Below are 17,576 nucleotides of genomic sequence, written 5' to 3' on the forward strand. Positions count from 1 at the left end.
AACTGAAAGGTGAGAGATTGCAGAACTCAGAGATCAGAAGGATCTTGGTGTCCTACTTCATGAATTGCAAAAGGTTAGTATGCAGGTACAGCACATAATTAGGAAAGCTAATAGAATGTTATTGTTTATCACAAGGGGAATTGAATACAAAAGTAGAGAGGTCATGCTTCAGCTATACAAGGCATCGTGAGAAAACATCTGGAGTACTGTGTACAGTACTGGTCTCCTTATTTAAGGAAGGTTGTAAATGCGTTGGAGGCAGTACAGAGAAAGTTTACCAGACTAATACTTGGAATGGGCGGGCTGTCTTACGAGGAAAGATTGGACAGGCTAGGCTTGCAGCCGTTGGAATTTAGATGAATTAGAAGTGACTTGATTAAAACATATAAGATCCTGAGGGGTCTTGACAGGGTGGATGTGGAAAGGATGTTTCCCCTTGTGGGAGAATCTAGAACTAGGGGTCACTGTTTAAAATAAGGGGTCGCCCATTTAAGACAGATTTGAAGAGACATTTTTTCTCTCAGAGGGTCATGAGTCTTTGGAATTCACTTCCTCAAAGGGTGGTGGAACATAACATAAGAACATAAGAAATAGGAGCAGGAGCAGGCCATTCGGCCCCTCAAGCCTGCCCCACCATTCAATAAGATCATGGTCTTTGAATATTTTTAAGGCACAGGTAGATAGGTACTTGATGCGCAAGGGTGTGGAAGGTTATCGGGGGTAAGTGGAAATGTGGAGTAATCAGTTCAGCTATGAACTTACTGAATGGCAGAGCAGGCTCGAAGGGTCGAGTGGCCTCCTCCTGCTCCTAATTCGTATGTTCATATGAATGGCCTGTTTCTGGGCTGTACCGTTTATGTAATTGTATGTGATTGTCTACTCCATGGATGCATTACTTATCTCCATGTGAATTTTTCTTCCATTCACTTATAAAACTACCTAACAGCACTGTGGGAGTACCTTCACCACAAAGACTGCGGCAGTTCAAGATGATGGCTCACCACCACCTTCTCAAGGGTAATTAGGCCTGGACAATAAATGCTGGCCTTACCATTGACTTCCACATCCCATGAATGAATAGAACAAAATATAGTGTCGATTGAAATAACAATAACTGAAGGGTTCTGTACCCCATTTCTGGCAGAAAAAGTAGGCTTACATTTACCAGGTTGTCAACCTTGTCCCAGCAGTAGCACACTGACCTCAGAGTCAAAAGGTCGTGGAGTCAAGCCTCAGTCCAGAGACATAACTGCTAGCTGTGGAAATCTCAGGAGACTCAGTTGCCTCTGTGCCAGACGTACAGTGAGAAAGACTTTGCTTTAAATGCCATTGTTGCTTAGCCTTTTATCCTTTCATGGATAAAATGGGAATGTGAGAAGAAACCCCCAGACTGCAAGGACTGCACATCGCTTGGCTGACTGGCAACAAGGGTCATGACTCACCTTGTAAACATTTAGAAAAGCTCATGTTAAGGACTGATGGTCAACAAATGTTAAGCACATAAAGTGACAGATAAGTGAGATTAGCTCCAGCCATATCTAAATCTCGACAAACAAGAGGAATTTAACATGAAGCAGGTCTCTATAGTTCCAGAATTACTGCACCCCAACCATAAAATCTAACTTTCAACAACTTGCACTTACATGGTGTCTTTAACGTAGTAAATAGTCCCAAGATGCTTCATATATTACATTACAGGAACACCTCGATGAAACAAAAATGTCTTGTTTAAAAATTGTTTAAAAATGCGATATACAAAAATCAGGTTGCACCATAAGGCTGAGCACTATCCAGTTTAATCTGCCTCCCATTTTACATCTATTTTTATCAGAGTAAAAGGATTGCCAATATGCATAGAATCATAGAATGATACAGTGAAAACAAAGACCTTTCAGCCCATCATGCCTGACCTATCCAATTAGTCCCCCTGCTCTTTTCCCATTGTCTTGTAAATCTTTTCCCTTCAAGTATTTACCTATTTCTCACACAGTTGGTGAAGTGTCAGGGAGGACCTATATTGGTCACCAAGGCACTGTCAACTTGTAGTGGTGATTCAGACGCCCTTTTCACTACCTGAAAAAAGAAATGACACAAAACGGTTTCAGATCACTGGAGGTAAGCTGTATCAATGAGTATCTGACAAATGCAGCGAAAAGAGAACTCTTCATGTGGTACTACATGTCAACAGAGGCTCTAGTACTGCCTCATGGTGCTGTCCTGGAAGTCGAGCCTGCTTCCAGTGATAACTGTACAACACAACCAAAATTCATCAATCCATCACAGGCTGCAGGTAGATGGCTGCATGTTTGCTCAGCTCCATCACATTTTAAATGGCCAGCCAGGATTGCAAATCTAATTATAATATTTTTCTGTCCAAAAAGAAATGGCTGGTTTCCTTTTTTTAAAAACTATGGTGCCTTTTTCTGGGACAAACTTCAGGTGCAAAAATGGGATGGTAAACTCCTAAAGTTACCTCCAATGCTGCACAATCCAATCCTCAGCTTTACACTGTCCAGATGCTGCAATAATGGTAGGTAATTGATCACAGTCTTCTTCATTCTTTGATAGAAAGTTGAATGATTGAGGGAGACTCTCCATTAAAACAAGCAAATAATTGGCTTTTGGCCTCCATAAACCACAATTCAATAATTATGAGGACCTGGCTAATTGATAAATAGAAATTCTCACCACAGTGGGAATACCAGATTCATGGAGCACAAGTTGGCTTCTATCAAGAGAGGGTCTTAGGCAGTAGACCTTTCAAATACAAAGCTGGCATTAATTACTCCTCCCTCCCAAATTACACCTGGTTTGGAAACAGTTTATGCAAAGGTGTGAACAGAACTTCAGAAATAACCCAACAACACCAATGTTCTGGGGCAGCCGCCAATTGGATTAAATTAAGGTTGTTTTACTGCACAATATATGCGTGGATACAAACAATGTTGCCCGCCCTCCTGGAACAGAGCACCTCTTAGATACAGGAGAGTGTTGTGCCCAACTCCAACACCAGTGACTGAACAGATCAGCGGTCATTAAATTGACGCCAACTTGCACAGTCGGGAGTCACAGATGATCCCATTTAAAACCAGCAGCAAACAGTAAAGTGCGTGAAAAATTAAAGCCTGAACCATCATATTCAGTCCCCAGCTCATGTCACCCTGAGATCGGATTCTCTCCTGATGCTAATCCTTCTGTGTCCCGATCTCTCTTTTGATCACTCCTTCTTCACAGCATTACAGGCTGTTGCCAGTAATACGTTCACCACAATGTTAATATGCAAACAACCATTTTTGTTTGTCATGTATTGGTAAAATTTGGTCTAAGTACAACCTATAGTTCGTAAAACATACTGATTCTCAAAGTAATACAATCTGCTCTTCCCCTGTCCTTGATATTTGCGGCTAAATCAGTGCTTTTAGCTCACCGGCATTAAAGATTTGTCACATCTTTAATCATCATAGAACCTTGCAGTACAGGAGGAGGCCATTCGGCCCATCGTACTTCTGCCAGCCCTTTGTAGGAGCTATCTAATTGGTTCCACGTTAAACACAGTGGGAAATATGGTCCGTTATAAGCTGTTGGAATTTTGGGAAATGCCGCACCAGTGAAGGTAACTGGTTTTATTACAGTAAAAATTGCATGCGCAATATTCCCTCTCTTCGCCATCAGTGGCATTATTGCTTTAAAACAGCACAGAAGGAGGCCATTCATCCCAATGTGCTTGTGCTGTCATTTTGAAAGAAGTCAGAACATGCAAACTGGTATTCTTAGCATCCAAAAGAGCAATTAACTATAGTATTGCCATTGTCCACATGGGGGTAATTGATATGAAAATGACTGGCAGGCTAAATAGCAGCCTCCAAACCTTTAACGGGCAGACTGATCAAAATATTGGTCCCTCGATCACCAATAGTGGGTGCAGCCTCCGTTGCTTTGTTCCGCTTTCTGTGTCGTCCTGATCAGGGTCCTCCATTGCTCTGAGGGCGGATGTGCAGCATATGGAACTGTTGGGTTCTACCCATCGCTGTTTCACCACTTCTTCCTCGCTATCAGATCGCTTGCTCCCTCCTGGTGGATGCTACATTTTACACTCGTGGCATGACGGGAAGCCACGTCTGGCTCTAAGATGTGCATCAAGAAAAAATAAATGGTCAGAATGCTAAAGCCACCATTTCCAGATGAACTGCAGCCGTTAAAAAAAAGGGCAGGTGGTGGTGGTGGTGGGGGGGGGGGGGGGGGGGGGGGTTTCAAAGGGCTGGTGGCACCACTAACTGGGAGTCAGCTCAAATCAAACATTCCAGCTCGCACTGTGATAAGTGCTCCGACCATTTGGCCATGGGTTTCACCCGTCCAAGTGCCCAAATTGACACTGGTGGCGGGAAAACCACCCCACCAGCTCTGTGGGCCTTTATAACCATTCAGCTTTGTGAGTAGAAGCTACTGATCAATTGCATTTATATAGCACCTTTAACATAGTAAAACATCACAAGACACTTCGCAAAAACATTGTCAAATGAAAATTTGACACCGAGCCACATATTAAGGCAGATGACCAAAAGCTTGGCCAAAGATGTAGGTTTTAAAGAGCATTTTAAATTAGGAAAGAGAGGTAGAGAGGTGGAGAGGTTTAGAGAAAGAATTCCAGTGCGTCGTGCCTCGGCAGCTGAAGGCCCGGCCACCAATGGTGCCAAAGAGTGCAGAGATCTCGGAGGGTTGTTAGACTGGATGTGAACACAGTGATAGGGACGGGTGAGGGACATGTAGGGTTTGAAAACAAGGATGAGAATTTCAAAATTGAACAACAAGAACCTGATAGACTAAGATAAACCAATCTAATACCAGTCATGCAGGAATGGATTTCCCCTCAAAGCAGAGGATCCAGCCATTGCTTCTTCTGCTCTTCTGTTCCATACAAGTGTAACACCTCCATGTTCCCTGTGTCTACAGAACGAGTAAAAGTGGATGCATTATCTGATGGAAAATCGAATGATTTTACTGTCTAATTCTACTGCTTCTGTTATAATACTGTGTTAAAATGAGCAGTTTACAAACTCCCCTATGGATCAGTTGCTAAGTGTTGGGGAATTCATGCAATTTTCCTCAGTGACACTTAACTGGACATGAAGTGGGGACATGGGGGTCTGGTGTAAAAATCAGCAAGGGCTCCTGCTCATGACCATCATCCGGTGGCCCTTGCCGGATAGTGCAATGTGTTTGGACATTGGCTGAGGACAGATTTGGTCTGGGCTGTGATATCCACCCCAATGGGGAACCATTACCACTACACATAAAGAACAGCCAGTTGGTGTGATGCTCCAGATGGTGGTGGTGACAGAACTGTACCCCCAGCACAACAACACCTTCAGAAGAGAACAAGAACAGTTAAATGTTGAAAAAATGAACAGCTTAATTCCTAGGGAAAAAAGCTCACCTACCAAGCTTTTCATTTTCCTGAAGAACAGCATGCCAAGAGGATATATCAGTGGAGGCGGTGGATCAGTGGAGGCAATGGCGTAGTGGTATTGTCACTGGACTAGTAACCCAGAGACCCAGGGTATTGCTCTGGGGACATGGGTTCAAATCCCACCACAGCAAAAGGTGGAATTTGAATTCAGTTAATAAATCTGGAATTAAAAAAGCTAGTCTAATGATGGCCATGAAACCATTGTCAATTGTTGTAAAAACCCATCTGGTTCACTAATGTCCTTTAGGGAAGGAAATCTGCTGTCCTTACCTAGTCTGGCCTACATGTGACTCCAGACCCACAGCAATGTGGTTGACTCTTACATGCCCTCTGAAATGGCCTAGCAAGCCACTCAGTTAGGGCAATTAGGGATGGGCAATAAATGGTGGCCTGGCCAACGATGCCCACATCCCATGACTGAATAAAAAAAAATACAGTTGCATAGTGGTTATGTTAGTGGGCTAGTAATGCAGTGGTATGAGTTCAAAACCCACCAGAACAACTGGGGGAATTTAAACTCAGTTAATTAAATGAATCTCAAGTTCAAAAGCTGCTACCAGTAATGATGACTATGAAGCTATTAGGTTTTTAAAAAAACGATCTGGTTGACTAATGTCCTTTATGGAAGGAAGTCTACTATCCTTGCCTGTCTGGCCACTATCTGACTCCACATCCACAATAATGTGGTTGACTTGTAACTTTCAAGCCACTCGTTTTAGGCAGGAACAGTAAATCTGGCCTGACCAGTGACACCCACATCCCATGAATGAATAAAAACAAAAGATTGTGTTGTTTCGAAGCAAGAGAAGGAGGTTAGGTTAGTTCCTGTAAAGAGGATGAAAAATCCATTGGTGAGTCACTGTGGACAATTCTCTCATGTCAGCAATGAACTAAGGAACAGCATTAACAGCAGCATGTATTCATGTAGCATCTGCAACATAGTAAAACATCCCAAGGCACTTCAAAAAAGTGACTATCAAACAAAATTTGACACCACCACACATAAGGAGATATTATGACAGATGTCCAAAAGTTTGTTCAAAGAGGAACTCTTAAGAAGCTTTTTAAAGAAAAACAACAATATAGAGAGGCTTAGAAAAGGAAGAAAGAGAATTAATTTAAAAGATAAGTAAAGCATAGAGGGCTCCTCAGACCAGTGATATCTTCAGAACAGCCCTAGCGGGAAAGAAACCCAAAATGATAGGTCTCCTTTGGGGCCATAAATTTGATTTATATATATATTGTTACGACCGACCGCTCAAGTCAAACCCCCAATCAAATATACAATTCTGATTGTGGTGGGAGAAACGCACTTTTAATTCAATCCATCCCTCCATAGAGCGCCTAACATATCATTTTTAAAACTTTCTATATTAAAGAAAGACCCAGCCATGTCCACAACTCGTAACTGTTCTCTATAATGGTCTTTCAAGCCACTCATTTTCGGCAGGAACAATAAATCTGGCCTGGCCAGCGACACCCACATCCCATGAATGAACAAAAACAAAAGACTGTGTTGTTTAGAAGCAAGAGAAGGAGGTTAGGTTAATTCCTGTAAAGAGGAATTGTACCATCTATTAACCCCCCCCCCCCCCAAATGAGATTAACCAAACCAGGAATCTTTGGATCAACAAATTAACTATTTAATTAGAAAAATTAAATTCTTAAACACTACAAAGATATAAACAATATTTAAAATGGAAAAAAATTGTGTTGATGCATATTTACGCTCCGGCTGAAGTGAAATCTTTCAATGTGGAATAGTCCAAGGTTGCTTGAAGTCCTCACAACCATCCGATTGGGGGGGGTAGGTTTTTCAACAGTAGAATAGTCCATGGTCTAGTTCAGCAGTTGAATTGATGCTCTTCTTTTCCAGCAATGAATTTCAACAATTACAGTTCAGTAGTTAAAGGAATTGGTTATTTTCTTTTAAGAAATTAATCTGGCTTGACATCAGAATTCTGAGAGTATAATAAATAGGGTTTAAATAAACCAAGAGCGAGCTCTCTTTTCCTTCAGTACATGCTGGCTGACAGTCTGTGTCTCTCTGTTAACTGTGTCTCGAAAGCCAGTTTTTCAGTTAGTTTCAAATGTCAATCAGCAGCAATGTATCTCTCAATCCTCAGTCTCTGAGTGGCTGTATCCAGGGCAACCAGAATGCACTTTTTGAATCAGTCTCTGGCACTTGTTGCCCTAAAGCAGTACTGATCCTGTTACAGCCTTAAAGGCACACCGCATACTTCCTAGAAAAGAAAAAAAACTGCAGGATCACAACTGTATATATATATATATATATATATTAAAGATAAGGGAGTCAAGTATTTTTATGATTACATATTTATTCACACTATCATTGAAGGAATACTTTGAACAAAAGCACTCCCACTTGTTCTCTTGACCTCCTCTGCAGTCTCTGAAAGGGCACAGATTTGAAGTATTTGGTAAGAGAAGCAAAAGTGACATGAAGAAAAACTTTTTCACACAGTGAGTGGTTAAGGTCTGGAATCCGCGACCTGAGAACACGGTGGAGGCAGGTTCAATTGAAGCATTTAAAAGGGAATTAGACAGTTATCTGAAAAGGAAGAATATGCAGGGTTATGGGGAGAGCAGGGGAATGGAACTGAGGGAATTGCTCTTTTGGAGAGCCAGTGCAGACACGATGGGCCGAATGGCCTTAACAATACTGTAACGATTCTGAAATTTGACACATCTCTCCTCCGTTCTCTATCTCAATCTTTGCTTTGTTCCATCTTTTAACTATTGGAATGTAGCGAGAGCATTTCTGCTAGTGGTTTCTCTTCCCAGCCCAGCTCCATCATCTCAAGGTTCCACCCTTGGTTCCCTCCTCTTCACCATCTACCTGCTGCCCCTCTGTGACATCATCCACAAACAGAGGAGCCAATATTTATCGGGAGACTGAGAGTGTGAAAACGGCCAAGGAACAAGACAATGTCGAGAATGCAGATGTTTTTCCGTTCTTCTTTTGCAGAAGGCTGAAGCCACATGGACTCGGGCAACTGAATGGGGGCAAGGTCAGAGATCAAGGCTTTCAGGGGAGTGGATGAGTGGGGGATGGGGGGGGGAGTTTGGGGAGTGAGAGAGATCATCACAGGACAGGGAAGACTGGAGATTGGGAGAGGAGGTCAGCTGCAGTCACGGCATGGAGTGGACACTGATGCTTGTGGTGGGGGTGCAAATGGGAGGTCTGTGATTGGGGCAGGCTTTGGATAGAAAGAGAGGCCATAATCAGTGGCGAGCTGAAGACTTCCTTGAGGGGCCAGAGGAGAGGGAGCATTTCTGCTCCTCCTGGCCCACAAGAAAGACAGCACAGTGGCGCAGTGGTTAGCACCGCAGCCTCACAGCTCCAGCAACCTGGGTTCGGTTTTGGGTACTGCCTGTGTGGAGTTTGCAAGTTCTCCCTGTGACTGTATGGGTTTCTGACAGGTGCTCTGGTTCCCTCCCACAGCCAAAGACTTGCAGGTTGATAGATAAATCGGCCATTGTAAATTGCCCCTAGTGTAGGTAGGTGGTAGGAGAATGGTGGGGATGTGGTAGGGAATCTGGGATTAATGTAGGATTAGTATAAATGGGTGGTTGTTGGTTGGCACAGACTCGGTGGGCCAAAGGGCCTGTTTCAGTGCTGTATCTCTCCATGACTCTATAAGAAGTGCTGGAAAATCACTTACCATCTTGAGCCAACATCTCGCACCTCCCTTTCACTGTCGGGGCTCCCTGTATTCTGGGAAACCCACTCAGGTGTTGTTAAATTTACATCTGACTCCCAACTGCACTGTGAGAATCTGATGTAAATATGTTAATGAAGTGTTCTGCCATCACAAAATCACTGCTGTAGAAATGGTGGCAGGTACATACATGGTGGGTTGGGGATGTGTTCCCCGATTTTTTTCATTTTTACCCCCTGAACCCTCTCCCGCCTGTTGTGGGGAGGTTAATATTGAGGTCATGGTGCCAGCTTCCTGACACCCAGTTCTACCTCTCAACCAGCTCTCTCTACCTTTCCATTGCCTCAGTGCTGTGAGGTCGCTTTTCCGACTCCCAGCCTTGGGTGAACTACAATTCCCTCCAGCTAAGCATTGGAAGACCAAAGCCATTGTCTTGTGCCACCTGCACAAAATCTGTACTCTGGCGACTGATACCACCTCCTTCCCTGACTGCTATCTCAGGCCGAACCAGACTGCTTGCAACTCAGGCATCCAGTTCAACCCCAAGCTGATCCTCACACCCCATATCTGCTCCATACAGAAAGACCGCCTAATTCTAACTCTGAATCACCACTTACCTCCAGCTGTCCCACTGCCCATTAACTGCTACGACCCTCTTAATCACCTCCATTCGATTACACCAATGATCTCCTACTATTCCTCCACAAATATCCTAAACTATACTGCCCCATCCCATCCAGCACTAAGTCCTGCTCGTCCATCACCCCAGTGCTTGCTGACCTACCCTGGCTTCCACTCCGCTAATGCCTCATATTTCAAGTTCTCAGTCCTGTATTTGAATCCCTTCATGAACTTACCCCACGCTACTGATGTAATGTCCTCCAGCCTACACTCACCCCCTTCCTAATATTACCCACTTTGGCCCAACACTTATTTCTTTTTCACTGTCAAGTGCCTTGGAATGTTTTTCCCTGTTATAAACATGATGTAACTGCAAGGTGTTTCTGTAAACTTCCCTCCTGATTTAAATCTTACGCTTCCTATGCAAACGTTATGACGGCAGGGCATCAACTTATTAAACTATTTTTTATAAACTCAGTTATGGTGCTTGTGTCATCATTGTTGGCAATCTTCCAGGAGCCTGGCAATTACAAATCTCTGGAGCAAAGAAACATCTTTCCGGTTCCTCAACAATGAAATTGTAATCCAACTAGCTCGGGCCGCTGACTGCCGGCAGAAAGAGATTCCAAAGGCCTGCAGTTTTAGCTTTGCGCTACCAGGAGCGGTAAACAAAGGAAGAAAAAAAATGGAAAATATTCAAATCGTAAATCATAGAAAAATGCAGCAAAGAAAAAGGCCATTCAGCCCATCGTGCCTGTGCTGGCTCTTTCTAAGACCTATCCAATTAGTCCCACTCTACATGTTCTTTCTCCAAAGCCCTGTAAATTTTTCCCCTTCAAGTATTTCTCCAATTCGCTTTGGAATGTAACTAGTGAATCTGCTCCCATCACCTGTCCAGATCATAACAACTCACTGTGTAAAATATTTTCCCCATGCCGCCTCTGGTTATCTTGCCAATCACTTTAAATGTGTGTCCTCTGTTACCAACCCTTCAGCCACTGGAAAATTTCTGGTTATTTACTCTCGCAAAACTCTTTACGATTTTGAACACCTCTATCAAATCTCCTCTTAACTTTCACTGTTCTCAGGGGAACAACTCCAGTTTCCCTAGTCTCTCCATGTAACTAATGTCTTTCATCCATGGTACTATTATATTTTAAATGCTGGAAAAGTTCACTTTTAGTCATCTGCAGGCATTTTTTTAAATGAAATCCTCTGTCACTCTGTCACTGACAATAGGTCTCTGTGAGACAATAGCAGAAGTGAAGAGGAAAATAAAAACTACATTAAATGAGAGACTTACCAACCTCCCAGAGACCTGTAATTTGTGAAACGTTAACAATAGCGGAGTTACAGAATGCTGGAAAATTTCCACTGGATTAAAAGTGAAAAATTTGTGGAGTGCTGTTAATTATCAGGAGCTATCACTGACTGCTGGGAAGATCAGAAACAAGCTAATAAGGTACACCACATTCAAGAAAATGGGTTAATCTAATCTGGGCAGCCAGTGACTCACCAATGTCACGTCAACATCTGGTGAAAAGATGGAATCAATCATCAGGAGCCAACTTGAGGATCAAACGCAGAAAATAATCTGGTAAATAGTAACCAGCATGGCCTCAGAAGGAAAGATCGTGCCTGAACAACCACCTCAACTATTTATGTTCAGGATGTGGCTTTTGAGGTGGTGCATATGGACTTCCAAAAATTCTTCCATAAAGTTCCCCTTGAAAGGTTGGTATTGAAACTGGAATTCCAAGTAAAACCAAGATGTAGCTCCAGGGATGAGGGATTTTAGCGACAAGGTTAGGTTGGAGAAGCTGGGGTTGTTCTCCTTGGAGCAAAGGAGATTGAGGGGAGATTTGATAGAGGTGTACAAGATTATGACAGGCTTGGATAAGGTAGGCTAGGAAAAGCTGTTCCCACTAGCTAATGGTAAAAGGACTAGGGGACACAGATCTAAGGTTTTGGGAAAGAGATGCAGGGGGGAGGATATGAGGAAAAACTTTATTACACAACAAGTGCTGGTGAGCTGGAACTCGCTGCCTGTGAGGGCACTGGAAACAGAGACAATCAATGATTTCAAACGGAAATTGGATGGGCACTTGAGGGAAATAAACTTGCAGGGTTACCGGGGATACAGGAGGGAAATGGGACTGACTGGATTGTTCTATGGAGAGCCAGCATGGGCTCGATGGGCCCAATGGCCTCTGTCTGTGCCGTTTTGACTCTATGACTCTATGTGGAAAAGGAATTGGCTGAAGATGAGGGAAGAGTGAGTATTTGTGACGAAAGGGGAGGTGGGGGGGGGGGGGTGGGAATGGGGTTTAGAGAGCTGAGTAAAGTGCCCCGGGGATCAGTGCTGGAACCCCTACACACATTATTGATTCAAGCCTGGGTGGGAGTGGTATTTAAGTTGTTGTTCAAAATCAGGGAATGTCAGCCTAGGCCACTTGTTCACGTATCTTAGCAACCAATTGAGAAATGCATTGGATCCTTGCCTCGTGTGCAGGACAGGGGTGTGGACTTTCAAAAAATATTTTGACCCATTTTCAAAGAACAAAATTAATGCTTGCTTGAAATGTCAGGACTGCTTTCTCTTCGCTAATTCTTTTATTTGGAAGCAATCCTTTGGCTGTTTATCAGACGTTTGTGACTGGCGAGAGTTGCTGCAGTAAAATGTCAATGAGTGCAGACTTCAGCCAACGGGAAAATACAAGAGCAAGCTGCCCTCACCTCCCCTCCCAGTTAAAGGCTTCAAAGAAAGTTCACCCAAACGCAAGAAAAAAATAAAAAGTATATGAAGTTTGGAAAACACAGACGCAAAATGAGAAATGACTCTCAACTTTCTGAGACACTTCTGCTTTGTGACCTCGGTTTTATTTGTTAAGGGAATGAAGGAATACGGGGATAGAGCAAGAAAATGGAAAAGAAAGAAAGACAGAGTTGCATTGGTATAGCACCGTTCATGAATCCCAGATGTCTCAAAGCTCTTTACAGCCAATGAAGTACTTCTGAAGTGTAATCGCTGTTACGATGGAGGAAACAGGGCATTCAATTTGCGCACAGCAAGCTCCCACAAACAACAATGTGATAATAACCTGATGATCTGCTTTTGTGCTGTTGGTTGTGGGATAAATATTGGCCAGGAAACCGGGGATAACTCCCCTGCTTTTCTTTGAAATAACACTATGGGATCTTCTACATCCACCTGAGAGGACAGACAGACCTTGGCTTAACATCTCATCTAAAAGGCAGCACCTCTCACACTGCAGCACACCCTTTGTACTGCACCGGAGTGTCAGCCTTGATGTTGGTGCTCAGATCCTGGAGTCATAGAGTTATACAACACAGAAACAGGCCCTTTGGCCCAACGCATCTGTGCTGACCATCAAGCACCCGTCCAATCTAATCCCATTTTCCCGCACTTGGCCCATAGCCTTGTATGCTATGGCATTTCAAGTGCTCATCTAATACTTAAATGTTATGGTCATAGAGTCATAGATGTGGGCGTCGCTGGCTAGGCCAGCATTTATTGCCCATCCCTAATTGCCCTTGAGAAGGTGGTGGTGAGGCGCCTGGATGGTGTCGAGCATCTTGAGTGTTGCTGGAGCTGCACCCAACCAGGCAAGTGGAGAGTATTCCATCACACTCCTGACTTGTGCCTTGTAGATGGTGGACAGGCTTTGGGGAGTCAGGAGGTGAGTTACTCACTGCAGAATTCCCAGCCTCTGACCTGCTCTTGTAGCCACAGTACTTATGGCTGGTCCAGTTCTGTTTTTAGTCAATGGTAACCTCCAGAATGGGGGATTCAGTGATGGTAATGCCTTTGAATGTCAAGGGGAGATGGTTAGATTCTGTCTTGTTGGAGATGGTCATTGTCTGGCACTTGTGTAGCACAAATGCTACTTGCCAGTTATGAGCCCAAGCCTGAATATTGCCCAGAACTTGCTGCAAATAGGCACAAACCCAGCACAGACTGGGACTTTCCAGGTCTGCGATGGCTTAGTATCCCATCAGGTAATGCATTTGCCAACTGAGGCACTCAGGCATAACCATGTTATAACTTGGTTGTGGTGGGTCGGAGTCTGGGGTCACGGAGATCATGAGTTGTCCTGCCACATGATCATTGAGTGGCACGGACAGTGATCGTGCATGTTCTACCGCAGACAACTGAGCACTGAGAACTCTCTGAGCTGTCGGGAGTGGGAGCGAAGTTATTAGTTACTGGACTAATAATCTAGAGGCTTGTCTTAATTATCTGGAGATATGAGTTCACATCCCTCCACGGCACCTGGGAAATTCAAATTCAATTCATGAAAGCAGGAATTAAAAAGCTAGTATCAGTCATGGTGATCAATGTAAGTACCTGATTGTCATTCAGAAAAACCTGTCTGGCTCAGGAAGGCAGTTCTTATCTAACACAAAAGCAAAATACTGCAGGTGCTGGAAATCTGAAACAAAAATATAAAATTCTGGAAATACTCAGCAGGTCAGGCAGTGTCCATGGAGAGAGAAACAGAGTTAATGGGCTGGATGTAACCAAGCCCACGACGTCAGACTGTGTGGCTCGGGGTGGAGGGGTGGGGGGGGGCCGGAAGATCATTCTGACAGGGGCCTGCGGCAGGAGAGCAGGAATGACACTTGTGGGGAGGGGGGAGGAGTTAAGAATTCCGGTGTGAGGGCGGAGGCGACAGAGTCAAATAAACATAATGAGTGTAGGGGATGGTGGGAAGGAGTGAACTTTAAACTTTGTGAAGTCTGGTGGAGGAAGGTCAGATTTAAAAGGTTTTTTGGGGGGAGGGAAAATAGTTAATGTAATTGTTATCGGAGGGGTGGGAAAGGGGTGCTAGAATTTTATTTGATAAATTTTGGGGAGAGTATCTTTAAAATTTTAAATATACTGGCAGGGACGGCTGCCCTTTAAAAACAGCGCCAGCGCGTGCGCACAGGCAGCTGACGGTATTGCTGGCAACGGACAGCCTGCTCCCTCCACGTGATTTTAAATGAGCCGCTGCGCGGGAGATCGTGACGGTTCTAAGGCCTGTGCCCCGCGTATTTCTTGAGCCTGCCGCCGAGAGCAACGGCAGGTTCTTAAAACCCCGCCAATGTTTCAGAAGTGGAAAAGGTTAGAAATTCTCCACCTTACTCCCACTGTGACCTTCATGTCCTTGACCTACTACAGTGTTCCAATGAAGCTCAAGGAACAGTACCTCGTTTTTCAACAGGGCACTTTACAGCCTTCTGGACTCAACATTAATTATAGATCATAACCTCGACCCCCATTTTTTTGTTTTTCGTTTTGCTGGTTTGTTTTTTTTGTCCCACCATCCCCTCCCCCCCACCCCCCCACAACTCCATTCGTTTTTAATCCCTCTGCTTTGTTTGCTGTGGGTTCAGGTCCCACTTCAGACACTTGAGCACAAAAATCTAGGCTGAACACCAGTGCCGTGATGAGAGAGTGCTGCACAGTCGGGGGTGCTGCCTTTCAGATGAGCTGACATAAATACAAGCTGTCATTGTTGCTGTTGAGACGTTAAGCCGAGGCCCCGTCTGCTCTCTCAGGGGGATGTAAAAGATCCCACGGCACTATTTCGAAGAAGAGCAGGGGAGTTCTCCCCAGTGACCTGGTCAATATTTATCCCTCAAGCAACATCACAAAAACAGATTATCTGGCCATTATCACATTGCTGTTTGTGAGAGCTTGCTGTGTGCAAATTGGTTGCTGCATTTCCTACATTACAACAGTGACTACACTTCAAACGTACTTCATTGGCTGCGAAGCACTTTGGGACATCCTGAGGTTGTGAAAAGCGCCATATAAATGCAAGTCTTTCTTTCTTGACCATGCTGCTTAGCATTTGAGCTAATGCTTGAGACATAGTTTGAAGATAAAATTATTATTTAATGTAATCATAAGCTGCCAAACGATTAGCGTTCCACCTCCACTTGCTCTCCTGGAGATAATAAATAATACTTGCGACAGTTGCATGGGCCCCTGCAGCACATTTAGTGGTACGTCACCCAAATCCTATTCCAAACCAGGTATTTAGCTGATATGCACAGCATGAGCTACTCTCTGGAGCATGGGATATACCTGCTCTTAAATGTAGTTTGCTAATATTGCCCTTGTCTCCTCTAGTTTAATGCCCACAGTGCAGACTGTTTACACCACATTATTCACACCACTCATCAACCTGCTCCTACCCCAAGTGAAGTTTGTGGCTATTTCACGAGGCTCTCCCAGTAATAGCCACCGTTTTGTTAAAATTAAAGGCCACAGAGTCACAGCTGATAAATTGGCTGTTGGGAGCCTTAACAAAGGTGAGTATTTAGATGCAGGTGGCCCTATATCATGCCAAGGAACACACAGAATGGCGATCTGAAAATGTTTAACTGGGCTCTTCCTGTTCAAGATCCTCTGCTAACAGGCACTTGACAACAGGACCACTGCCCAGGTCCTCCAGCAACATTATGGGCAAGTGACCTAAGAAGCATACGCTATTTGGGGCCTTGTGCACAGGCTTCAATGGCATGAGCTGCTTCCTGCCCAGATTTCCCTGCAGTCAACGCAGTGGGCATGAAGTAGGCCTTGTGTCCACATCCAGTGGATTGGCACACAAAGCACTACAAGGCTCTGGGTGCAGTGGGCCATATCACCAGCCTCAACCTTTGTTGAGAAAGATAAATTCAGATGGCTTTAATCTACCAGGAATACTGATGGAAAGCATTCCTTCACCCCATCTCTTCCATCATGGGCAATCCATAAAGTGCGTAGACCAGCGGGAAGGTTTTCTCAACAATTCTCCAGCCAGATGTTCAATGCAGTTTATAACATTCATCTGCAGGTAATGTTTTAACAACTCTGCTTTATCTGACTTTGACTAAAAGGTTGTTGTTTCTGAGACCCAAATCAATTTCCTTGGAGGGACAAGGAAGAGATCAGAAGCATCTGTGTTTTGGCAGCAGGTTTTGGAAAAGCAATGATTGGTAACAGGAAAGAAATTGGGGCAGCCGTGGAGGAGCAGAGTGAGTTCCAACAGAGATACTTTACAGGCAATCCCAAAAAAAGGGACAAACAAGACCTGAAGCAATGTGCATTGAGTGCCACCTTGTGGCCATCTGCGTCTTGTCAAGCAATTATTTTGCTTCTCATTTAGAGTCATAGAGTCGTACAGCATAGAAACAGGCCCTTCGGCCCACCGCGTCCATGCCGACCATAATGCCTAGCTATACTAATCCCACCTGCCTGCATTAATTCCATATCCCTCCATGCCTTGCTCATTCAAGTACCTGTCCAGATGCCTCTTAAATGTTGCTACTGTTCCTGCCTCCACAACCTCCTCAGACAGCTCATTCCAGATACCCACTATATAAAAATTTACCCCTTTGATCCCCTTTAAACCTCCTCCCTCTCACCTTAAATCTATGCCCTCTTGTTTGAGTCACACCAACAGACTCTGGCTATCTACTCTATCTATGCCTCTCATAATTTTATATACCTCTATCATGTCCCCTCTCAGCCTCCTTCGCTCCAGGGAAAACAGACCCAGCCTATCCAATCTCTCTTTATAACTCAAGCCCTCCAAACCAGGCAACATCCTTGTGAATCTTTTCTGCACTCTCTCTAGCTTAATCACATCTTTCTTGTAGTGCGGCGACCAGAACTGCACACAGTACTCCAAATGCGGCCTAACCAACATTATGTACAACTGTAACATGATGTCCCAACTCTTGTACTCAATGCCTCGGCCGATGAAGGCAAGCATGCCATACGCCTTCTTCACCACCCTGTCTACCTGTGT

General features: G+C 44.2%; 1 pseudogene; it reads right to left on the minus strand.

Moving 5' to 3' along the window:
- The window catches only part of LOC137380516 (acyl-CoA dehydrogenase family member 11-like), a 105,333-nt pseudogene that overhangs the window by 68,870 nt on the left and 18,887 nt on the right, over positions 1-17,576 (minus strand).

The sequence above is a fragment of the Heterodontus francisci genome, chromosome 2 (assembly GCF_036365525.1).
Source record: "Heterodontus francisci isolate sHetFra1 chromosome 2, sHetFra1.hap1, whole genome shotgun sequence".
NCBI classification, from domain to species: domain Eukaryota; kingdom Metazoa; phylum Chordata; class Chondrichthyes; order Heterodontiformes; family Heterodontidae; genus Heterodontus; species Heterodontus francisci.